This window comes from Heterocephalus glaber, unplaced genomic scaffold, assembly GCF_053883595.1.
Source record: "Heterocephalus glaber isolate CG9 unplaced genomic scaffold, H.glaber_assembly_v1.0 deba00000331, whole genome shotgun sequence".
NCBI classification, from domain to species: Eukaryota; Metazoa; Chordata; class Mammalia; order Rodentia; family Bathyergidae; genus Heterocephalus; species Heterocephalus glaber.
This window is the reverse complement of record NW_028258142.1, coordinates 27114167-27140497: the sequence shown is the minus strand read 5'-3', so window position 1 is coordinate 27140497 and position 26331 is coordinate 27114167. Positions and strand designations below refer to the sequence as shown.

The window sequence follows — 26331 nt, the reverse complement described above, 5'->3', positions numbered from 1 at the left end:
GAAGAAAATAAAGAGGGAAGAGGATAAAAATAAAATGAAGCAATGTAAGTAAAAACAAAAAGAGGAGGAAAAAATGAGGAAAGAAGTTTTGGTATTATATTTATGCCTGGACAGGATCAGGAGGGAGAGAAGTTCTGACAGGTTATGTCTGTGTGTGTTGGGGGTTGGAAGGGTGGTAGAGAGAAAGAAAAGAACACGTAAGTGGAGAGTGTGAGAGGCTTCATGGGTGTGGAACTAATTAATTGTGTATCTTTCTGCAGAAACGCACTGTTGGAAGACTCAAGAAGTGATTCTTGGTAAGGGAGAAATCAAGTGGCCAATGTTAATCCTGGTAGATCAAAAAATTCATCTACATCCATACACAGTTTCATACACACTGTGCTCCACACCCACACTTTGGGAGTGAATGAGTCTAAGGATATGAAGAGATTACTGAGTCAATCTCATAGACTGACTGTAGGCAGGGTGGAAGGGAGGGAGAGCAAACTCTGCCCAAATCCAGTATTGCTCACTGCATACTGCTGTATTATGGGGCCTCTAGTTTTTCAGATCCTTTGTTGGACATTTTTCTGCTCCCCATAATGAGTTTTAGCCTGAGCTTCTCTGGCAGCCATAAACATTCAGACCACTCCACATGTCCTTCTGACCTCTGGAGCCCCTGGTTTCCTTTTCTCAGCTTTCTCAGAGCTTTTGAGTTCAGTGATCTCCAGGAGTTAGGGAAGAGGTTTCCTCAGTTAGTGCAGGACCTTGCAGGTCCTAATTGCCTCAGGGCTCTGTATTTATCTTTAATTGTTTGTAACTCCCACTGCCCAAAACCAGAGAGGCAGGGATCACAGGTAGCTCCACCCGTAGTGTGGGTGATGGCAAGTGGGGCAAGTACCTGGTTGTGTCTGTGCTCTGCCTTCTTTTCCCAAAACACTTTTGCATTTCCCAGGGTAGCAAGATCTCTGAGCCTGGACCAGGCTCTGTGTTCATAGTTGAAGAACTGACTTACTGCTATTATCACAGATTCTGGGTTATGACCTGGCAGGGAATCTAGGAAGTTCCACCAGGGCTAGGGGAAAATGGCATCTGGATGAGTTCCCAGCTGCAGCCACCACACTGCCTTCTTTCCCTGAAAATTTTGTGCATTGCACAGAGTGGCTAATTCTCTGGACTTGGGCTGGGATTTGTGCTGGTGACTTCAGGGTCTGTTTGTTATTATTATCACAGATTCTGGGCTGTGCTCTGGTGAGAGACCATGCAGCTCTGCTCTACTGTGAACAGCAGTGTCTTCTGGGCTTGTATGTTGCTTCCCTTCTTATTCTAGCTTTCCCATTTTCTGTATTTCACCTGTTCACTATGTAGCTTGGCATGTATTCTGGTGGTAGCTAATTCTACTATCTTGTTTAGCTGCATTTGGACTGACCTTGCCTCAGAGCTTCCTGTGGACGCTGCTTCATCTATGCTGCCATGATGCGTACTGTCTAAACTTTGTACTTATGAAAGGTTGTATATGAAAATTGATGTCTTGATGGCTCATTTACCTCCTGGCTATCTTGCCAAAGGGAATGGCACTGGACAGGGTCTGAGGAGGCTCCCCAAAGCAGAGATGGAGAACATAGATTCACCCCACCCATGGGGCAGGTTGCCATTACCTGACTTCCATTACAGAAAAAATTCTCAAGATAGGCCAGTAAGAGACATAAAGAGGTTTATTTGGCAGAATTTTTAAAGTATAAGCTCAAGGAAAATAGAGTGTGGAGGCCCTCAATAGAGAGGGAACAAAATATAACTTTAAAAATCTCTTTATTGAAGATAAATTATTTTTCCACCTATAATGGTTTCATATTTTTGTGGTATTTGTCTAATATCATCCAAACTGTCTATTTGTGTCAATATGGGAAAAGAGGAATTCTAATGAAAATATTAATTGAACTTACCTTAAATGGAAGTCTGTACTGATTTTCTCAAATACAGGAAAAAAAAATGAGAATAGGCTATCAAAGATGGAAGCATGCAGATTCTGTTCTGAATTCTGTGGTCACTGTTCAGAAGTTAGCCTGACTCCTCAGAAAAAGAAGTACATGCAAGTATCACAGGCAGTATTCATTCTGCCTGAAGCTTTAGAGGGGAATGCTTAGGATAAAACCCATCTTTTAATCTCATGAGGAGTTTTCCCATTTCTGAAACATCAGTGTTACAAAAGTCGAGTGTTATGCCCATTTGCTACAGTAGAGTAAAACAGAGACATACAGCATATCAGCCCTCAGGGACAAAGGCTGCAAGTGGAGGACTGTAAAGTCCATGGAAAGTGACTTTTTAATAATCTGTAAGATGACATGTGAAGTACATATAAAATGTTTGAGATAATGCACTTGTGCAATTATTTGTTTGTTAAACTGAACAAGAAGTATACTAGCTGTAATTTTTACAAAACTATAACTGTCCAGACTTGGATGTTTGGCAGCTATTTTCTCAAAATGAAATGATGTGGAAAACTACTGAAAGAATTTGTGACCAGATTTTTAATCTTGTCGTTTACCCAATAAGCCCATTGGGAATTAGACTTCTGACTCTTAGAGATCCATTTCTAAAAAGCCACACAAGTTTAATTTTTGTCAGTCAGCAGAAATCACTTTTATATGGTTCCTCTTTTTCTTCCTAATACTTAAAAATTAGTATTGATCCAATCATTATTTGAGAATAAGATGAGTGCATTATACTGGTATATATTTCCTAAGTGATGATGCAAAAGTTAACTTATAATGTAGAAAATATTACGTTGAAAAATTTTCATTATCTTGATTATAGACCTTGGTCTTGCATAGTGCATTGAATTTTTTAAAAATTATGTTTCATACTTTCCAAATTTCATAATTCATAATGGATGACAGAACCTCTTAAAAAGGTTCTGGGAATTATGTTTACTGTGATATGTATCCAAAGATTTAATGTTTATTCTATATCAGTTGTAATCATTAGAAATTCAATGATAATATTTATTATAGAAACATTGCAATTTGAAACTCTAAGTATAACATTTAACATGTCCTTACGTGAATGGAATTCATAGATAGCTTTATCATAAAATGGCTTGTTGTGTACTGCTATTCATTACCAACATACATGTTTTTCTGCTGGCTTGTAAGTTCTTCTGGGAAAGGATCTATTCATGGTTGTAAATAACATCCTGGATGAATGAACAAAGCTCTTTTTCTTACGCTGATTGTCTTATTCACTTTCTCATTGTTCAGATAAAATTCTCAATACCCACAGTTTAAAGGAGGAGAGATTTATTTGCACTCATGGTTATATGGTGTTTCAGTCTTTAGGTGAATGGCTCCAAGGCAAAAACGGCATAACTGAGAGGTGCTGCAGAAAAAAGCTGCTCAAATCATGGGAACCAGGAAGCAGAAGGAGAAGTGAGGAGCCCTGGAGGGAGACATACCCTTCCAGGTCACACCCCTAGTGACCCATTTCTTCAAACCAGACCTGACCTCCTAACAGAACACTCTGTTCATAGTGTGGATGAATCCACTGACGAGTATAGCACTGCCGTAATCCAATCACTTTCCAAAAGCCCTATCTCTAAGTTCATGAGACATTCTAGTTTTAAAACATAACAAAATCTATGAGAATCTATGATCCAAAATCTATGAGAAAATAGAACTAGACTATACTTTCCATCCTCTTTTGTGGCGAGGGCAGTCTGGTGACTGAGTCTTAGGAAGCAGAAATAATGTTCACCTCTTGTTAGCTGAGCCTCTGAACATCTCCCAAGGGTAATCCTTGATACTCATGTTCCTTATGGCTGAATTGGGACCCTAGCTGTGAGCATGGAGCCATTTGTGATGTCAGAATTGCTGTTGTCACTCTGCCTCCACCTCCATTGACTTAGGTCACCACCCTTGCCTCTGATGTTTCATTTTTGGGAAATAAACCGTGATGTGTTCAGGCATGATATACTTATGTCTGTTTATACTAAAGCCTAACTAGCCTATCTTACTCCACTAGTTGAAGATGGCACCAACCCAGTCTAACAGAGTCAGTTCTCTTTTCTAATTCCGGCCAGACTAGAGGTAAATATCCAGGGTGGCATCTGTCTATTCAGGTAGCCAGTAACAGTGTAGTGTTCACCATCTTCTTGCCTTTGGAGGTATACTGAGAACACAATAGTGCATAAAGAACACATGCTCCACTGAAAACTAGGGAAAAGACAGCTAATGGGGAAATGATCAAAACTCCAGCCAACAACAAATGTGAAATATTTTTAAGTTGTGCTAAGTGCTGTAAAGGAAACAAAACTACATATGAGGATAGAAAACATCGTGTAGTTTCTCTTATATGAGAAATATAAATATAAATGAGGAGCAAAATAAAGATATATAATAGGGAGAGTAGGGAGATGGATCTTTCTGGAATGGTAAGGGGATGAACAGCTGGAGGAGGAGGGGATCGAGGGGAGGGCAAGGGATGAAAAAGGAATTAAGATGTGTTATATATATATATATCAACTCCACACAAGGAATGTAAACATAATGTACTGCAAACATGGACTAATGAAAATAAATAAAGTTAGAAAATGAAAGACCTTGATGTGGAGAATTTTGAGTGGGAGTTGGTTAAGGAAAGGCCTCTCTGAAAAGGTGACCTTTAGGGAATTATCTCGAAGATGAGAAGGCCCATCAGTGCAGAGCATGGAGTTAAAATCACTTCAAGCAGATGGAGCTGCATGTAAACGTTGTAGCATGGGAAATAATGGGCAAATCTGGACCCCTAAAACAGACCAGTGTGGCACATGGAATGAGAGATGATGCTGGGCTAAGCAAAGCTGAACTCTGGAGTGGTTTTCAGCCATGTGAATGTGCCAACATTCTGATTCCCTGTTCATAAATGTCCTCTTGGACTAGCTAAAGACAAGGATACTCACATTCATGGCATGTTTGTTTTATCCAATTATTTTGTTCTATGTAGACTCACCCTATAGAAGGGGAACTACACCAGAGCCAAAAGGCAAAGTGGTCCAATGTATCAGATTCTATTTTTTTTCCAAGTAACAGCCACCTGGGTTACTAAAGACATTTTCTGAAATTAAAAAAAATTGTCTTTTATGAAAGTGTCTTTTATTTTGTTTTATACATAGCCACATAACTTTAGTGATTAAAGTTAATAAATAAAAATATGAATAAACTCATTTTTCTCTTCTGTGAGTTAGGTCATTCAACAACATGTCATTACAATTTATTATTAGAACTCATAATTACTTTGGGTTTCTCTTATCACTTGACGATAACATGATTCATTTAAGATACTGAGGCTGAATGTGATAATTACGTTTTTTGTCATTTTCTTAAATGTTCCAGTGGCTTTCTGTCTTCTTCTCTAATTTCCTTTTTGCTGGGACAAAATATCTAACATCTCAAAGGAGGAGAGGTTTATGTTGGCTTTTTTTCCTCCATGTTGTCTGGCATGGTGGAAGAGTCTGGAAGAGGAAAGCTGCTCATATCTTGGAGGCAAAGAAGCCAAGAGAGAAGGGAGGAGCTGGAGACAAGAATATTCCTTCTTCCTCATTCTCCTTCCTCCTTCCTCCTCAGTGATAGGCCTCTACCAAAGACCTACCCCTTCACACCAAGTCAGCTGTAGTGCCCCCATGACCAAACCACCTACCAAAAGCTTCATCTCTGAGGGTATGAATGTGTAGGGGTCATTCATGTCCAAGCCACAGCACTCTCCTTTTCTTCAGCATCCATTTAAATAATTTTCTTAACAACCCTGCCCAAACTAAGGTCAGGCTCTTTGCTGCTGTGACACATTTTCCTGCCAGTAGCTACTTGTATAATCATTTCCATAGACTTCTCACAGTTTCCACACAATGTTTTGCCTAAAGGATTCTTCCTTGAATGTCATGAGTCAAGGGTACCTAACATAAAATCCATGGAGTATCATTTAAACAGCTTTATATAGATGGAAAAGACAACTTTCCACTTGGAAATAGACCTTGGGCTTCTTTCTATTAATTAATCTTATTCATCAACAGTGACAGTTTATAAAAGCATTCAGTAAGTTTCCAGACAAACTTGGAATCTAAGAGCTTCTGGCTCAGAACCCTGATGAATTGGTGTGTTGACTGCCTAGGGTTATTCCACTGCTGCTTGTCCTAAAAATGAAACCACCAAACACAAATAGAGCCATTACATTGTCCTCCAAAAATTATTTCACCATAGTTTTACTCTAACAATGGCTTGTTCCTTGGGTTTTAAGACCACAGAAATGTCATCTCCCCATCATGTGACATCATGGGAAAGGAACCACTCTGAGTTACTTTTCTTTTAATTAACATGAAACAAAGAACTACTTTACTAAGGTAAATCAGTTTTCTGTTTCATGAATAAGCAGAAAATCTGAGGTTCTACACAAAAAATAAGACAATATAATGTTCTTCATGTAAAAATTTATCCCTATGCCTGGCACAAAATGAACATGTGATTAATGGTGCCTGCCATTATGATTGCTGTTTTCAGCTCTTTAAAACTCTTCTTTGAACATGGATTGCTTGAATTTCAAACATACATTAATCAATCAGCCAATTAACAAATGTTTATTAATTGCTAATTCATAGCTACAAATGTTATAGTAATTCCGGGAGGGGGGGAGTTCACAATGGGGTAGATAAGATTTTGCATTTATTCATGTACAGAGTAGCATTTAAAGTAGGATTTAAGGGATGTTTAAATTTTTATAGGAAGCAAGGGTGTGTTTTTTTCTACCTATTCCCCCAAACTGTATTTTATTTTGAAATAGTTCAAACTTACAAAAAATTTTGAAAAGGAACACATATTTTTTCTTAACATAGGTCCCCCATTTTTATTATTTTTCTACATTTGCTTTATTTTCAGTCTTTTGTTTCACTTTTTGACTGAATCATTTGAAAGTAAGTTGCAGGCATCCTTCATTTTATACCTTAATATTACAGTATGGATCTCCCAAAATATAATTACAGTATAATGATTTATCCAAGAATATTTTAAAAACTCTGCCATAATATCATCTATTATACAACCCATCTTCAGTATTTTCCATACTTTTATTTTCTGGTCCAGGAAACAATACACAAACATTTGATTGTGAACAGGGTTCTATCACCAGTCCTAGATGATTCCTTTGCAGGCAGTAGGGATGCTTTTTAACACTTATATTAATCCAATTGAAATCTCATTTAATAGAATATTCTGGAAAAATCATGCTGACAATTAAAGCCATTACTCATATAGTTCACTTTTTGGAAGAAAGCTATTTCATGTTAATTTTCTGATAATTGAAGAGATAAAAAGGAAAAGAAGAGATTGCTTTTTCTTTAATTACCTGCCTAACTGCTTTAATTTTCCAAGCTGTTTTGTCACTCATGGTCTGGACTTAGCATTGCGCTGGGAATACAGGTGGCCCATAGGTAAATATTGTTTTTCTACATTCTGTGGCTAATTTGGAATAGTTAGAAACATAGAGACCTATTTCTTTCCCTGCTTTTTTTGTAATACGTAGATCACATCTCCTTGGAAATAATTAGGATAAGTAATAATGCTTCACAGCTGCTGAGTTATTAGCCAAATGCTCACCAAATGGGATCTCTCATTAGAACTTGTGAACAGGTAATCTTTTTAGATAAATGAACCTCTAATTTTCATATCCATTTATATAACACAGATATCTCCTTTTATATTGGTTTATAATGTCTTGTCACATAGGATGGTATATTTGAATTCCCATTTTAAAGAATGTGAAATCATTACTGACATTTGATTAAGGTCTTTTTCAAAGTGGCACAGAGTCCACAAGGAATGAAATCCTAGGGATAGGAATACTTTATTCATTAAGACTCAGATTTTTTTTCTAGTTCTAATTTAAAAAGGAAAGTCACACCTTTTGATGAATGGCTTGATACTATCATCATTATGCAAGTCCATATGGTAATTGTTATCAACATAAAAATAGTGTTCATGTTCTCATTTAACCAAAGCTTCTGAATGGAAGTTAAAATTAAGTTATAGATGAAAACAGGTGAGAACATTCATGTTTCCCCTGAATCTGAGCCAGATTGTTTCAGGATCTAAACTGCAAGCCAATAACAATTTAAGCATTTGGGGAGAGTGCAATCTTTTTCTTGATGAACTGAGAGAATTCCAGTATCTTTCTTCATTGTAAGTAGAAAAACCTCACCTCATTTACAGGAGTTAATAAATACACCTGCAACAGCTCTATTTTTCTCCTCCATTAAAAGATAGAATTAAACTGGCAAGCTCATGTGGGATTGTAAAATGGTGCAGATGCTCTGAAAACAGCCTGGCAGTTCTGAGGAAAATTAAATGGAGTTCTCATATGACCCAGAAATTCCACTCCTAGTATTCAAAAGAAATTAAAGCATGTCCTTTCAAAAACCTTCACATATAAAATAAATTGAAACTCAAGTCCCTACAAACACCTGTATATGATTGTTCAGAGTAGCTTTTGGTCATAATAGCCCTAAATGAAAACAAAACAAATGTTCATCAATTGATGAATGGATAACTAAAATCTAAACTACAGGTACTATTTAATGTTACTAGGAAATAATCCTATTTGGTAAATAAAAAGATGATGTACTTAATGTATATCTACTACGTACTAAGCCTTGAAAATATTAAGCAAAGTAGAAGCCATTTACAATAAAAACATATTTTGTGATGCCATTTATATTAAAATTTCAGAATAAGCAATTCTATAGATATAGAAAGTTGATTATTGGGTTTTTAAATGGATAGTGACTGGTAGTGAGTACAAGGCTTCTTCTAAGGGGACAAAATATTTTAAAATTAACTGGTGAAGGATACACAACTTCATGGATGTACTAAAAACTTTCAAAGTGTACACTTTAAAATGGGTCAGTTATAGTGCTCACTTTGGCACCACATATACTAAAATGGGTCAGTTATATAGTATGTAAATTACTATATCTCAATAAAGCTACTTTATGTGTGCCTAATATTTAACATGAGTATACTATATTATGTTAATTATAGCATATTATTGATATATTCATTTGATTTCTTTCTGGGGAAGTAGAAGGTGGTGGTATGTTATACAGCCATAGGATAATGCAAAAATTATTTCATAATTATTGTATTTTTGGAAAAATATTTGAGAAAGATTTTTATCCATAACATTTAGCCAATGAATATCTGAAGACAAAGCACAAGTGCCATGGTTATGTAATCTATGTCCAATTTTTTTACATTTATTTATTTTTCTAAATTTTATTTTATTGGTACATTTTAGGTATATAATATAATGACATTCATCATTGGAAATTTGGACCTTTACCTAATCTCTCTTGGTTCTTATCTTTTCCCTTTCCCCTGGCCTCCCTTCAACCCCTCCATCCCTTCCTATTTACAAAGACTTTGTTTCCATTTTTTCATTTTCTCATATTAATTCCATTCCCTTCTTTCCTTTCCCCTAGCTCTCCCATTTCCCCTTCCCCTTTGCCCCTTTTCTTCCTATTTCACATTATCTATTATACCATTTAGTCCTTATTTACTCTTTAAGTTTCTCACACTAGAGAAACTATTCGGTATTTACACATGCATGTCCTATTTATTTCACTTAAGAGTATCGCCTCAATGTGCATCCATTTAGCAATAAATGTCTCTAATTTCTCATTTTTGATGGCTGAGCAGTACTCCATTTTATTTAAAAAAAACACATTTTCTTTATCCAGTCTCCAGTTGATGGGCAATTAGGTTGTTTCCAAGTTTTAGCTATCATGAATTGTGCTGCTATGAACATGGGTGCACATATATCACTGTGGTATGATTCTTTTAATTCTTTGGGGAAGATATACAGCAGGGGAATAGTTGCATCAAATGGGACTTCCAGTCCTAGTTCTTTGAGGTATCTCCATACTGATTTCCACAGTGGTTGCACCAGTCTACACTCCCACCAGCAGTGGAGCAGTGTTCTTTTTTCCCCACAGCCCCGCCAGCATTTTATGTCCATTTTAATATGAATGGGGCATGGACAAGTCATAATACATAATATGTAGGACATGAAGATCACTTCCTCAGTAAAAACAATGAATAAGGTGGAGATTGCTGTTCTTTTTTATTTGGTTTAAGTTTGTGATACATAATAATTACATTCTTTTGGCCAATGATAATATATGTATAATCTCAATCATTTTTGATCATTTCTTCCCATCCCTACCCTGATCCCCTTCCCTATATACAAAAAGACTACCTCCCTGTTTTCTACTCTCTCTCCTTTTACTCTTTAATTTATTTATATTTTGGGTTTCTCATATAAGAGAAACTGCAATATTTAATGTTCTGTTTCTGATTTACTTCATTATCATCTCAAATCCATCCATTTTTCTACAAGTGACTCAAATTTATCTTTCCTTATGGGTAAGTAATACTCCATTGTATTTATATTTTCATTTTCATTAGTGATCCACATTTTCATTAGTGATCCATCTGTTAATGGGTTTTTTCTATAATTTAGCTATGGTGAATTGTGCTATTATAAACATGGATATGCATGTGTCACTGTAGTACAATGTCTTTAATTCTTTCAGGAAGATACCCAAGAAAATTATAGCGGGGTCAAATGGTCAGCACCCAGAGTGACTGCAAGAGTTGACTCTTAAGCACAAATCGATTTGGCCTTTACTCACCAATCTCCCTCCCTCCCTTTCCCTGTGCCCAACAGCAAAAGAGCTGGAATCAAAGGAGAAAGAGAGAGAAATGGAAGAGCAAACAATAGCCTTCTACCCTCCATTTCCAGCACAAGCTGGAGGCAAACAAAAAGATGAGATTGGAGCTCAACTGGTAGAAAAAAAGTCCGTAACTCAAAGGAGATCAGCTACTTCTGCAGCAGGCCCTATGCTAATTACTTTATAAGTACTCATTCTTTCAACTTACACCAGCTCTATGAGGTAAATACTATTTTGATCACTACTTTATAGGTAAAAGAACTGAGAGACAGAGATACTTAATCTATTTTCCTGAAGTCATACAACTTGCAGTGGCAGGCTAGCCAGGTAATGGGTCCTTGATTTAAACCATTACGTGAGATGACCTTTCAACATGTTAAAGACTGGTGAAGGAGATTTGAGAATGTTGTTCAAATGGTTTTAAATATAAAAATAAATAAAAACATTTAATGATTACACTCCAAGAAATTCAGACTGGTGTCAACTAGAAATGCATAAACATGAATAAATACATTATGAGTATACACACAGAAGTTACTTCAGGATGTTTACCAAAACATTAACAGCAATTATCACTAGGAAGTAAGATTATGGTCACCAGAGGATTATGTTTTTCATTGTATATCTTCCTATTTTCTACCATGAATAAATACATAATACTTTACATATTAATTAGAAGAGATATAGTAAAAATTATATAGTCCCAAGTTAAATCTAAATTCAAAGCACTTCATTTACTACCAAATTCCTTTTTCTATTTGTTATTCCAGTGAGAGAATTTAATGAAGTTACTACATTCTTAGGAATTTTATTTACAACCAGTAAATCAGATTAAAAAGTAGAGAGAAAGAAATGAAGACTACCAGAAACCTCTTCGAGGAAAGGGCATATTTATCTAGTTCATCATGTATCCCAGGCAGGAAGCCTAGCACCCAGTGAAAACCACCACCCAGGAAATCACAGTTTTGGTGTCTCTGTGGCCATCATGGCTCAGTTGTGATGGCAAACTGCGGTGTCCAGGATGCCTGGTGCATAGCAGCAGAAGTGACTTGGAGGGCCCTAGGTACCTGGCAGATAAAGGGAGAACTCAGAAGAGAAGTGAAAGGGCTACGGGCACTATGGTAACTGAACAAGAGGCAGATGTTTGTGCATCTTCATAAGTTCTTTAGGAACAGAGTTCAGGGAGCTGTCTCTGCGTATGTAACTGGAGACAAAATGAAATGACATAAAGGTGATTACCATTAATGTTACCCAGTTAGTATAGAACAAATGGGGCAAAGTGATAAACCACCTTTCCTGCAAAGCCATCCAGTGTTTGACTATGCATTTTGTGGCTGAATATGCATTGGTCTTCAAAGGAGTTGATGGGGTATTTCTACAGGATAACACATGCAAGCATCCTGGCCATTACCTACAATTTAGAACTTTTGTCTAAAGTTTTGGCTTTGGCTTTGTATGGATGTTATAATATTTCTAATGTTATGAAGTAAATTTCAAGCTCAATTCCATGGACAAAGACTGACCTAAATGATGAATATATTAAGTGAAAATGTTTCATATTTATCTCCACTTACCCACTCTTGGTCCATAATATATAATACTATCAGTTGTTCAAATTATATAATAATGTTTCTCCTGGAATTATTTTCCATTATTCTGTTGATATTGTTATTTGGTGAATTTTATTTCTTCATGGACACTGAAAAAACCAGGCCTTGGTCAGATAGTAGAATCTTAGCAGAATTCAAATTAATGAAATTTAATCATAAGAGTCATTACATTTTACCATTAAAAAGTCTAGCTGCTTGCCCTGCACCAAGTGCATATGGTATAGATAGGTATCTAATCGTAATTTACATGCCACCTCACAAGCAATTGAAGGACTTTGAGATTAGATATGTCTGTAACAACTGCCCCATTGATTATTAGGATTCTTAAATTATTTTCTTGACAGGCTATTAGGTCATTCCATATATATATATATATATATATATATATATATATATATATATATATATATCTCAAGTTCTTTTTTTTTAAATTAAATTCTTTTACTGGTACATTGTAGGTATACAACACAATTACGTTTCTCATTGGGAGTTGTACCTTTACATAATGGATCTTGGTTCTTATTTTTTCCCCATTCCTAGTCCTCCCTTCACCCCCTCCACCCTTCCCTATTTCCAAAGACTTTATTTCCATTTTTTCCATTTCTCATCATTTTTCCTTCCCCTTCTTTCCTTTCCCCTGCCCCTCCCACTACCCCTACCCCTTTGGACCTTTTCTTCCTATTTTGCATTGTCGATTATTCATTCTAATCACTGGTACATTTTAGGTATACAGTATAATGACATTCATCATAGGTCAGTTTTTAAGCAAAAATTTGGCAGTTTTGTAGTGCCATCTAGTGGATAATTTGTTGTGAACAAGAAATTTTAAAAATACCAAATACCAAAAATACTAAAAAGATGTATTCTATTACTTATAAAACCACTGAATGCACATAATTTTAATTTCAGATTTTATAAATTAGGATAAAGTAACCAAATTTTAGGATTGTTTTCTATTGCATTAAATAACTCATTTTAATTAGCTAAGAAATTCATTAAGTTTAACCAAATAATTTGGAATCATTCTCTTTTATCCAAAAATTGAAGTTCTCAAAACAAATTTAAAAATCTACAACACATATTTTTCATTAACTGAAACTTTAAAATTACAGTATTCATGAGAAGTGAGTTGATGATGGTATTAAATGTACAAGCACTAATAAAATGATTGTAATTTCTTACAAAATTACTTAGTTTGGAGATCATTTGATTTAGTACAAATATTTTAGGAAAATCTGGCATATTTTAGCATAATATTTGTGATGTTAATTTTGTAAGATTTTACTCTTCATTAATTTCAGCAACAAGACACCAATTTATATTCTATAGTTATTAAATAAAATACCTTTCTAGATAATCACATTTTTTTACCTCATCATTTACTGAATAGTATTCTGTGAGATGCTAAATGGACAGAAAAATGTTTTGTCCAGGATGCAAAGATGTGAGCACAGTTGAAAATATAGAAGAATGTGACAGCTAGAGTTTGTGTGTACTGAAAATTTGAAGTCTTTCTTTGATCTTCCAGAGCTTAGTAATAATGAGAGCTGTGTGACCATGTGAGGGATTGGTCTGTTAGATATGATTTTGTTTTGTTTTTTATTAGATGTTCTCAAACAAACTTTGGGTGATGACAATGGTGATGATGATGATGGTGATGATGATGATGACGATAATGAAGATTCAAAAACACTACCATCGAATGCTTATGCATCAAAAATTGTTCTCACTGCTTTTCATAAAATACATTAATTAACCATCTCCACAAACATATCAGATGGTAGTATGAGTTTTCTCATTTCGCAGAATAGGGAGAGAAGGTATAGTGTGTCAAAATCACATAGCTAGGAAGAGGTGTTGGAAGGACTTGAATCTGGGTCTGTCTACATACTCTTAATTTTGCTCTGTTGTTGATTGCAGCAATGATGAATGAGTTTCACTTTTATTCATTCAATCACAAATACAGTAAGTTTCTAGTATTATGTGTGTGACTGAATTAGAAAGCCCCCTATATTATCAGACCACAGTGGAATAAAATTGGAGATCAATAACATGAGAAACTGCAAAACTCCCACAAACACATGGAAATTTAATAACACCTTCCTGAACAACAAATGGGTCACAGAGGAAATTAAAGAAGAAATTAGACAGTTTCTACAAGTAAATGATAATGCCAGTACAACATTTAGGAATCTATGAGACACAATGAAAGCAGTTCTATGCAGGAAATTCATAGCAGTGAATGCCCATATTAGGAAAACAGAGAGAACTCAGATAAATAATCTAATGCAGAGCACCAAACTTCTAGAAAAAGAAGAGAATAACAAACCCAAAGCCCGCACAAGAGAGGAAATAATAAAGATCAGAGCAGAAATCAATGCAATGGAGACTAAGAGAATGATACAAAAATTAATGAATCAAAGAGTTGGTTTTTTGAAAGAATAAATAAAATTGATAAACCTTTAGCCAATCTTATCAAAAAAAGGAAAGAAAAGGCTCAAATCCATCCAATTAAGAATGAAAAAGGGGAAGTCACAACAGAACCAGCAGAAATCCAGAGGATCATCAATACCTACTTTGAGAACCTGTACTCTAATAAAATGGAAAACACAGAAGAAATGGACAGATTCCTCGATGCATACGAATGAAGAAGATATAGAAATTCTAAACACCCCAATTACAATGAGTGAAATTGAAAATGTAATAAAAAATTTACCAACAAAGAAAAGCCCAGGTCCAGATGGCTTCACTGCTGAATTCTACAAGAAATTTAAAGAAGAACTAATGCCATTACTCTTTAAACTCTTCAAGGAAATTGAAAGGGAAGCAAGACTTCCAAACTCAGTCCTGGAAGCAAGTGTGACTTTGATTCCAAAACCAGGGAAAGACCCAACCCAAAAAGAGAATTACAGGCCAATCTCCCTAATGAACATAGATGCAAAAATCCTCCACAAGATACTGGCAAACAGAATACAGAGGGTCATCAAGAAGATCATACACCCTGACCAAGTCAGATTTATCCCAGGGATGCAAAGATGGTTCAACATACGTCAAACAATAAATGTAATGCACTGTATTAACAGAGTTGACAAAAACCATATGATCATCTCAATAGATACAGAAAAGGCATTCAACAAAATCCAACACCCATTCATGATAAAAACCGTACAGAAAATTGGAATAGAATGTCTTTATCTCAACCTAATTAAGGCTATCTATGAAAAACCAACAACCAACTTCATACTAAATGGTCAAAAACTGAAAACTTTCATGCTAAAATCAGGAACAAGACAAGGATGCCCACTATCACCACTCCTGTTCGATATAGTTCTGGAAACATTAGCCACAGCAATTAGAAAAGAGAAAGAAATAAAAGAAATAAAGATAGGAAAGGAAGAAGTTAAACTCTCATTATTTGCTGATGTTATGATACTTTACATAGAAGACCCAAAAAACTCTACCAAAAGACTTCTGGGCTTAATTGACAGATTCAGTAGAGTAGCTGGATATAAGGTCAACACTCAAAAAACAATAGCCTTCTTATACACAAATAGCAGACTCATTGAGAGAGAAATTAGGGAAACAATTCCTTTTATAATAGCATCCAAAAAAATGAAATATCTAAGAATCAATCTAACAAAGGAAACAAAAGACCTCTATACTGAAAACTACAGCCCCCTGAAAAAGGAGATCAAGGAGGATATAAGAAAATGGAAAGACATCCCTTGTTGCTGGGTAGGAAGAATCCATATAGTGAAAATGGCCATACTTCCAAAACTTCTATATAAATTTAATGCAATGCTGACTGAAATTCCAATAATATACTTCACAGAGGTAGAGAAAACAATCCAAAAATTCATTTGGAACTAGAAGAGACCTAGAATAGCTAAAGCAATTCTAACCAACAGAGCCATGGCAGGGGGTATCACAATCCCCAACTTGAAGCTATACTACAAAGCTACTGTGATAAAAACAGCATGGTACTGGCAAAGAAACAGACCCGAGGATCAGTGAAATAGATTAGAAGATTCAAAAACAGCTTCAGACATACTCAGCCACCTCATCTTTGACAAAGGAGCCAACCACCCTCATTGGAGGAAGATAGCCTATTTAATAAATGGTGTTGGAAAAACTGGATTTCAACCTGTCAGAGATTAAAACTAGACCCATATCTATCATAGTGCACTAAACTGAGATCTAAGTGGATTAAAGATCTAAATATTAAGACAGGAACACTAAACTTGTTGGAAGATAAGTTAGGTAGAACCCTTGAAGATATTGGCATAGGAAAAGACTTCATGAACAAAACCTCAGTAGCACGGGAACTAGCACAAAGAATCAGCAACTGGGATCTCATCTTATTGAAAAGCTTCTGCACTGCAAGAGAAACCACCAACAGAGCTAAGAGACAACCTACAATGTGGGAAAAAGTTTTTAGCAGCTGTAACTCAGACAAAGGACTACTGTCTAGAATATATAAAGAACTGAAAAAAATCAGAGTCCCCAAATTCAAAGACCCAATTCAAAAATGGGCATCTGAAATGAACAGACATTTCTCAGACAAAGAAGTAAAAGCAGCAAATAAACATATGAAAAATGTTCAACACCACTGTTCATTCGAGAGCTGCAGATAAAAACAACATTGAGATTCCACCTCACCCCAGAAAGAATGGCTGCTATCAAGAAATCAACCAATAACAAATGCTGGCTGGGTTGTGGAGAGAAAGGAACCCTTCTCCATTGTTGGTGGGAGTGCAGACTGGTGCAACCACTGTGGAAATCAGTATGGAGATACCTCAAAGAACTAGGGCTAGAGGTCCCATTTGACCCAGCTATTCCCCTGCTGGGTATCTTCCCCAAAGAATTAAAAGAATCGTACCACAGGGATATATGTGCACCTATGTTTATAGTGGCACAGTTTGTAATAGCTAAAGCTTGGAAACAACCCAAATGCCCATCAACTAGAAACTGGATAAAGAAGATGTGTTTTTTTAAAAAAAATGGAGTACTACTCAGCCATAAAGAATGAGAAACTAGAGTCATTTATAGCTAAATGGATGCATATTGAGGCCATACTTGTAAGTGAAATAAATAAGACACGCATGTGTAAATACTGAATAGTTTCTTTCATGTGAGAAACTGAGAGTGTAAATAAGGACTAAAAGGATTAATAACTAATAAATGATACTTTGAAACTGGAAAAGGTCCAAAGGGGTAGGGGTGGTGAGAGGGGGAGGGGAAAGGAAAGAATGGAAAGGAAAAATTATGAGAAAAGAAAAAAAATTGGAAACGAAGTATGTAAATAGGGAAGGGTTTAGGGGTGAAGGGTGCACAGGTAATGGGGAAAAATAAGAACCAAGATGAATCATGTACAGGTACAAGCACCCAAAGATAAATGTAAATGTATTGTATGCCTAAAATGTACCAATAAAAGAATTTAAGAAAAAAATAAATTAGAAAGCCCCCAAATATTCTTGAAGTTTTAAAATTTTGTTTCCATGGCAGATCTTTTTATACAAGATCCAAATAATATTATAATTATCTGGATTTTTTTTTATCTCCAAGAAATCACTGTAGATTTCCACTTGGAAATTGAACTGACATAGAACTTGAGTATACCATGTCTGAATTGCCAGGAAACTAAACCTTCCCTAATTCTGGGGGTCAATAAATTTTGTTTCTGTTTATGATGATTGATCATAGTCTGATGCTTGCAGCTAAGAACTTTAACTAACACTCTGCTTCCAGCACTAATGACATCTGCTGATACTTGCCAGCATCAGGTAGGTTATTCTGGTGCTGTTTTCAATAAATCATGCTAAAAATTTAAGCATAATTGATTATGACTTTCCAGCATAATAAAAAACTGTTATAAAAATTTCATTGACCAAGTTTGATCCCCGGTACCAAAAAAAAAAAAAAAAAAATTCATGGGTCTGATATTTCAGATTAGGGATTTTATCATATTTATGCTATAAGTTTTCAATTAATCTAAGAACAAATATAATTTCCTTTTGCTTACAGAATGATTATATTATTTTTATTGAGTTTATTGGTACATTTTATGTATAAAATATGATGACATTCATCATTGGGAACTTGTACCTTTACATGATGTATCTTGGTTCTTATTTTTTCCCCATTCCCCTGCCCTCTCTTCAACCCTTCCGCCCCTCCTTATTCACAAAGACTTTGTTTCCATTTTTTCATGTTCTCATATTTTTTCCTTTACCTTCTTTCCTTTCCCCTACCCCTCCCACTTCACCTTCCCCTTTGCACCTTTTCTTCCTATTTCACATTATCTATTATACATTTTGATCCTTATTTACACTTTCAGTTTCTCATCAGAAAAACTATTCGGTATTTACACGTGTGTCCTATTTATTTCACTTAAGATTATGATCTCAATGTGCATCCATTCAACTATAAATGTCTCTAGTTTCTCATTCTTTATGGCTGAGTAGTACTCCATTTTACAAAAAAAAATCTTCTTTATCCAGTCAGAATGATTATTGTTGTTTCCAATCTGGTGTGTAGTGTGAGACTCAAATAATGTAAGTTAAAGACCAAGATGCTCTCTTTCTCCCTTTGATGTCAGACTGTGGATTTAGGATAATACAACAATATTTTACAGCATTTTATGGATTTTTAAAATATATGTTAGAGATAAGAGAGCATGAGAGTGTGGTAGTGTAGGTTGTGGGTCTGGAGCCAGACAGCCTGGGTTTGAAAGAATCTCTCTTCTAATTTCCATGTCAGTTTTGGGCAAATTACTTAACTTCTCCCTGCCTCCATGTCCCTAATTTTATAATACTTACAGTCATAGGGTTAAGCATCAAAATTCAATACATTTGTAGATGTAAAATGTTTAGAATAGTGTCTGTAACAGTAACTTCTCAAAATAGTTGACTATAATTGTGAATATTAGTATTACAGATTTTTTTCTAATATGATTTTTCACAATTCACTATTTGTTTAAAAAGGATGATTCTAAAAAGAAAAAAATTTGATAAGAAGCTTATGTTTAAGTGTCAAAATTCTTGTAATTTGCTGTTGGCACCTTGTAAAATGGAAAAATAGAAAATACATACAACTAAGTCATAAAACGAATGTATAGAAATAATTATTTTTGACAAGAAAAGAATAACCTCCACAATGTTGTTCCTATAACCTCTCAATAGCTTTTTACTAATATTAATTAAGATAGAATAGAGGTATACAAATATCAAACCAAGATTTAATATTGTCACAATATTCTTAATGAAAGACCTTATTTGAACTTTAAATTTTTTCCTCTGATGTACTTTTTCTGTTTCAAGCTGTGTAAAGGATATTTGGAAACTCTCTGTACTATGTTTGCAACTTTTGTGTAAGCCTGAAGTTAGTTCAGAATAGGAAATCATTTTTAAGTGCAAAAAAAGAAAAAATCAAAAGCTTAGAATAAAATATATTTTATCTTAAAAACATGTTGAATAAAAGTGATGAGTTGGAATAAAATTATGTAAAAGAGAAATTTTGCATACAAAATTTTAGTAGAGAAACTCTAAAGTTAGTCTGCCCATGAATGCTGAAGAGTTACCATGTACACTTGGTAATTTAGTAGTAACTGAATAATTCAGGCAGTGAGATCTAGAATCATGTTAAACATGTTAAACTCTGCTGCCAGCCTCATCCAACCTCTACTTATGTTTAGCATATTTTTTTAGTGGTAGCTAACTGACCTCCTTTATCTTTGTCTGTGTCTCTGTCTTCCAAGGCACTTCCTGTTTGATCTTCCAGAAAACGTCTTTCTCTACATCTACTCACTGCTCTAAAACTGCCATGGCCTGGGCATCACCAACAACAGCATTTTTCACTCTGTAGCCCATGGACCTTCTGCAGACAAGTCACCTGAAATCATGTTCATAATGCTAATTCTTGGTTGAAACTCAGACCTGTAGAATCAGAATCTCTACAGATTTGGCTGTGCAATCCGTATTCTGAAAAGCATACTAGGTCTAACTAGTAAGGCCTAAGGAAAGCAATTTAAATCACCACATTTGGCATCTAAGACTTCATACTCTCTTCCCTATGTTCTCTCTCCCAGTGAGCCCTAGTGTTCATGCCCCCAATCTACCCAAGAAGCTAGTTTTGGACTTTTTTTGACTGTTAAAATATACATCCTCATGGTTAGTTTAATTATTTTATTTAAACTACAGATGACAGTTTTTCATTATTTTCCTTTCAATTTTGACTGCAGAAAGAGAGAAAAAAAAAAGACAAGCGAGCCAGTAGTGATAATTTTCCAAGAGGCAAGCATTGAAAGGACTTAGGATAAGAGTTCATTTAATTTCATTTTATGCAAATAAAATAAAATAATAAGACATTTCCTGCTCCTCTAAGTCTGTATTTGCAAAATGTTGCTCATTAGGTGAATCCTTATTCCAAAATATAGAAGTAAACTTCTAAATTATTTTTATTCCTGCTGAATTCTTGATTTCAACATCAGACAGATGAGCAGCTTGGCCCTCCATTCATAACGGTTCCACTGACAGAAGTTAAAGGGACACATAGAGACAGGGGCAGAAAATCAGGACCCCACCCCCCAAAGGGCTGTAATAGCATGAGACTCCAAGATAAAAAACAGATTTAACAGCAAAAGAAGTTAATGATATAGGGCTAAGGTATGTTTGTGTAGTCTTTGGGGAGGCCAGACATTAGGCAAGAGGGATCCAGCCAGGTACAAATGTCTGCTTCAAATCTACAAGATCAAGGGCCTCGAGAATGGAAGGACAGGCAATTAGAGAAAATTGTAACTTATTTTTCACCTTTTAGCCTATTCAAGTGAGTCTTCAGCAGTTCTAGCTGAAACATTTACTGAACACAATCAGGATTTCAAACTGAAAAATCAGAAGCAAGGAAGAATTTCCACGGCATGGACCCTGGCTGATAATAAAAATCCACAGCTCAGGGAGGACAGGTACAAAGCTCGATTTAGTTCCCTTCTATATTTATTACCCATTTTTGGATAGGATCTAACATTAAAAAATGTTAGCAGCTCTATATTTTGTTTTTAGGTACTGATTAAAAAGGTTTCTGATGCATATTTTACACAAAAACATTAGCCCATACAGTAGCTGGTTACAGAAATGCTTGTTTTTCTCCTTCTCCCGGAATAGATAATACAATCCCATGCTGAAGCTGAGACTGGCTTCAGAGATTACTTTGGATAGTTCCAAGTGCAGCACTTGCATTTGTTCACATAGCTGGTGGCCTGTGTCACACCAGCACACACATAGTCCATCTTCCTAGCTAAAAGGTTCAAAGAGATCACAGATTGGCCCCTGCTCATGGTTAGTCAAGTGTGAAATAGTGTTTGTTCCTCTGCGAAAAATTTTCAATTCCCAGACTTCACATTCGAAGGCATAAGACGAGAACATTTATTTCACACCAGTGGGCACTTAACTTTTAAGGTTGTGTTTAACTCATGTTAGTTGAGCATAGGATAGGCCTCCAGTCTCACTTGAGTTTCCACAAAAAGAAAAAGAAAAAATGTTGGTAGAGCAAAGTTCAAAACAATTTTTTAAAGATACATCAACACTATCTTCTATGTAAAATCTTTCTGGATTCTTGCAACCAAAAGTGACTACCCCCTTCTAAATTTCCATGCATATCCACCCATATTTCTCATGTTGCTTATTATATTCTAGTTACACTATATCACATTGTTAATATTTCTTAGTATAGCATAGTGTTTAAGTCTGGTTAAAAGCTTGGACTCTGAATTCTTAGGTAGCTGGGGTTGAATCTTTGCTGAGACACAACTTATGTGACTTTGGACATGTTTCCTACTTAACCTGGTGAATGGGAATAAAGATAGTACTGCCTGTTGATCTTAGCATAGCTGTGAGAATTGACTAAAAATTAATCATTGAGTGCAGAATAACATTCCATTAAATATTGACTATTATTATCAATTTAACTCTGAATAATCTATACACTTTCTTGTAGAGTAAAACTCATGCTTGCTTGACAGTGTACTCTTCTCATAATTCATTGCACAGTGTCTTATACAGAAAAGACACCAAATTTTGAATGGATAAGAGAATGAAGAGGGCTTTAGATTATAAACCTTAAAAAGAAGATAGGAAAAGAAGTTCATGAAGGAGATGTCCAAGAATTTGATTCATATTTGGTTATATATTAGGGATAGTATAAGACATTCTTAGTTAATCAAAACTATCCTGAGAGATCCATATTTCCTCATTTTCTCTTAAACAAAAATTAAGTCTTACTTAGATTTCAATAATGTGTCCAAGATCAGAATTATTATTAACAGGTAGAATAGGTCTTCAAGCAAAATCCTTGTTCTATAACCTCTCCCTCCAAGTTTCATTTGTGTCCATCTTGGCTGGCTATGTTTATCTTGGGAAAGATTGCATTTCTTAAAGCACAACCTCTTTCTTCGTCTTGTGTGAGTCCTTAGCATCAGCCTAAGGGATGTTACATCACACAGAGTCTACCATGGTCAGTGAGATTACTTAAAGTCTCATTTGAATCGCTGCATGCTTAATCCAATCAATTGTGTGTTTAATAGGCCATTAAAATGGATTACAACACAAACTCCAGAACGCCCTGGAAGATTCATTGGTCACACCAAGGGGCTGCTTTTTTATATCACGCAAACTAGATTATCTGAGAAAGCAAAAGAAAATAACATCTTTTAAATTATTTGTTCCTAGACTTCTTTTGCTTTCTTTTAGCTTTGCTGAGTTTCTCTTTGAACATAGGGAGCTCTTTTTATATTCTATAAACCAAAGGATATGCTCCAAATTCATGTTTGCCAGAATTCACCTGTCTAGGAAATTAAGGAAAGAGCTACAGTGCAATATACTGGAGTTGCTAAGTACAATCACACGACACTTAATGACAGAATAGGTCCTAAGAAATGTGTTGCTAGGCAATTTTGTCATTGTGCATACATCATAGAGTGTACTTGCACTTAGAAGATATAGCCTCTTAGACCTACATCTAGGTTATGTGATATCTATATCTAGATATAGATATAGATGCAGATGTATTATAGCTATTGTTCCTTGTGCCCCAATGAACAATAGAATATGGACTAAAATTTACCAAAAGAGAAAATGATAGAATCAAAAGACTAACTAGGTAAATACCTTGTTGGTAAACATGGTTTATGAGTATACTTCCATTATGGTCTTTTATAGAAGATTTTTTTCCCTTCAGTAGAAATAATGATAAAAAGTGTCCTTCATACATACTATAAGTTCTATGCCACAACTCAGAGCTGTAAACATTGAGAGATATGAATGCATAAAAGTTTTTCAATTCTTACACAGCAAACACATAATAGATCAAATCAACAACAAATTCAAGAAAATCTTTTTACATGTAGAAAAAATTGTAAATATTGTTTACATTTAACAAAGGTATACATATTAATAAGGTGTTTATAGACACAAGAAGAGAGCTGCACAAAAGGATATGAATGTATTTGTCATAGAAGAAAAGTTCAAGTAGCATATATAAACAGAGCTAAGATGCTTGACTTCATTGATAATAGAAACTATAGTAAAATGAGATATTTTAATTATTACATTTAGACCAATTTCCTAAAAATTACTTTCTCTGCTTTTTTGATATGGTGACACAAGACTTTCTCTTCCTATCCATATTTCCCTACTTTCCAGCTATTCTAGTAGACTTGGCTCCCACCTCCAGTGAACATAAGGCCAAAGTCCCCAGGGATTCCAGAAAGAAATTTCATTTGAGGGCATTCAGGAGCACCAGGAAGAAATATCACCCCCTTCAAGTTTTCCCCAAAGGAGATGAGTAGGTATTTTAAACAGAGACATCTGAGTCAGTGGAGTGTGGTAATTCTGACAGTGGTTCCAATGACGGTTCTTCCATTTGCCAGCTGAATTACTCTGGCCCAGGGCTTCATTATTTGTAAACTGCAATTTCTTGATTTCTTTGCACATCCTATTTATTAAGGAATATATATATATATAATTCATATCATGTCTGTTTTGTTCACTCATGTCTTTGAATTGTAGAGTAGAGATCATGAAATAGAGTAGCTCTCCATATATTATTAGTTGAATGACCCCACAAGACAAGGGGGAGAATGAATCCTAGCATTGTGATAAGAATAACTTGTATATGTACTTTCTGAATTTAGAGGAAAAGTATAAAGGAGGCAATAGATAAGAGAGGATGATAAGATTAGAGCTAGGAGAAATGGGGAAAGACCCAAGAGGAACATCATATTTTATGGTTATTGTTTTGGGTCAAAGAACACTGTCCTTTCATGGGGGAGAGCTAATTTCTGGGTAAATGTAGAGTGCATTTGGAAAGAATGAAGTAGATATTATCTGCAGTACAAGGAAATAGACCCTAAATACAATTAGTTTATATTTAAAAAGCTACAACCAGGTGATATATGAACACAGTGGTTGTTTTCATGTTTTTGTATGTATATATACATTCTCATATACTCACATGAACACTGAAAGAACATGCCACAATCTCCTGGCAGTAGTTTTTACTGGGTAATGATGATGAAATAGGGGTTTGGATTTTTAAAATGAGCTTATATGTTCCTTTTCTAATAAAAAAACACAATAAGAATCCTACCTCATGGCTAATGCTATGGAAATGTGATCAATTTTTAAATTAATTTTAGTAAACCAAAGGAAATGTGCCTTTTGTGTGCATCTTCATTTCTCTTTTACAAATCAATATCAATGAGGTTTCTGTTATATATTAATGGAGATATATTTTAGATGAACCCTGCTAGCTAGTGCGTTTTCCAGCATAAACGTAGCCTTTTTCCTCTTGTGGGAAAGAGAGAGGAAAACTATGGAGATAGACCATAACTCTGTGTCAAACATCTAGGCCTCTGATGACTTAAGATCCATGAATCACTTCATTTGTTTCAAATTCATTTTGTAATTGAATCAAAACTCAATCAAATATTACTCAGCTATCATTGTTCTCCACAATTGTATTTGAGAATAAGTATTCTCTGTAGTGAAATCTATAGAATCTACTGTAGTGAAATCAGGCCTCTGAAGATGTCCATGAAATATAAAAGTGCAGAACAACAGTTAAAAGTCTCTAGCAAAGTAGAAGTGGGCTTGTAAAACATGAAGCTGTCATGAAGCAGGGATCATTAAAGACAGTATCTCTTTTTGTCCAAGTGATTATCCCCTTTCAGAGCAAAACCCAACACCCTTGAAATTTTCCTACCCAGTGTTTCCTCTTTAAAATATACTTTAGATTCTTAGCTTTGGACGTGATTCTAAGAAAATGTCCCAAATAAGTATTTCTAACTATCTTAGTTACTTTCTTGTTCCTAGGACAAAATTCCTGAAGCCTATAATGTAAAGGAAGGGAGATTTATTTTGGTTCACATTTTCAGTCCATAGTCAGCTGGCTCCAAGGCAGAAATGGAATGGTGAAGGGTCCAGTGGAAGAGACCTACTCATATCCTGACAGCCAGAAAGTAGAGAGGGAAGGAAAGAGTTGGGGAGAAAGATAAAGCCTTCTGGTCAGGTCCCCAGTGACAATACCTCTTCCTACCAGACTCCTCCTCCTAACATCATGTTTAGCTATAACTGGCCCCATCCAGTCACCTCCCAAAGCCCACCTCTGAGCAGAAGAGTGTTTTGGGAGTTATTCTTGATCTAAACCTAACACTGACCCTTAGCTATATTTGCAGTTATTGCCTACTTATTAAAATATAAGAAACAACACACAAAACTAGAATGACATCTACAGATTTTAAAAAGTCATCCATATTTGTTAAATTTCCTTGTTTGTGCTTAGCTTTGCCTTGCTTGCCGGATTTAACAGGATTGGCTTTTTGCCATCTTGACTGTCAGTATGCTATAAAAACCAGTGGAGTGCATGTGATGGGAAGATTGAACTGTGAGCACATCAGTCCCTCTAGACTTCCAATTAATGGTCCCAGGTTATTGGGCAATATAA

At 35.3% G+C, this 26331-nt stretch overlaps 1 long non-coding RNA gene across 2 annotated transcripts; it reads left to right on the top strand.

Annotated features, from left to right (window-relative positions):
* Positions 1 to 3888: 3888 nt before the first annotated feature.
* Positions 3889 to 20686, top strand: LOC110344647 (uncharacterized). Of its 2 annotated transcripts, none has more exons than XR_002387330.2 (3): positions 3889 to 4061; positions 10723 to 10948; positions 20093 to 20686. It is a non-coding gene; the product is annotated as an uncharacterized LOC110344647 (long non-coding RNA). The 2 variants fall into 2 exon arrangements; XR_002387329.2 differs by lacking the exon at positions 20093 to 20686 and adding an exon at positions 13943 to 14346.
* The last annotated feature ends 5645 nt before the right edge of the window (positions 20687 to 26331 follow it).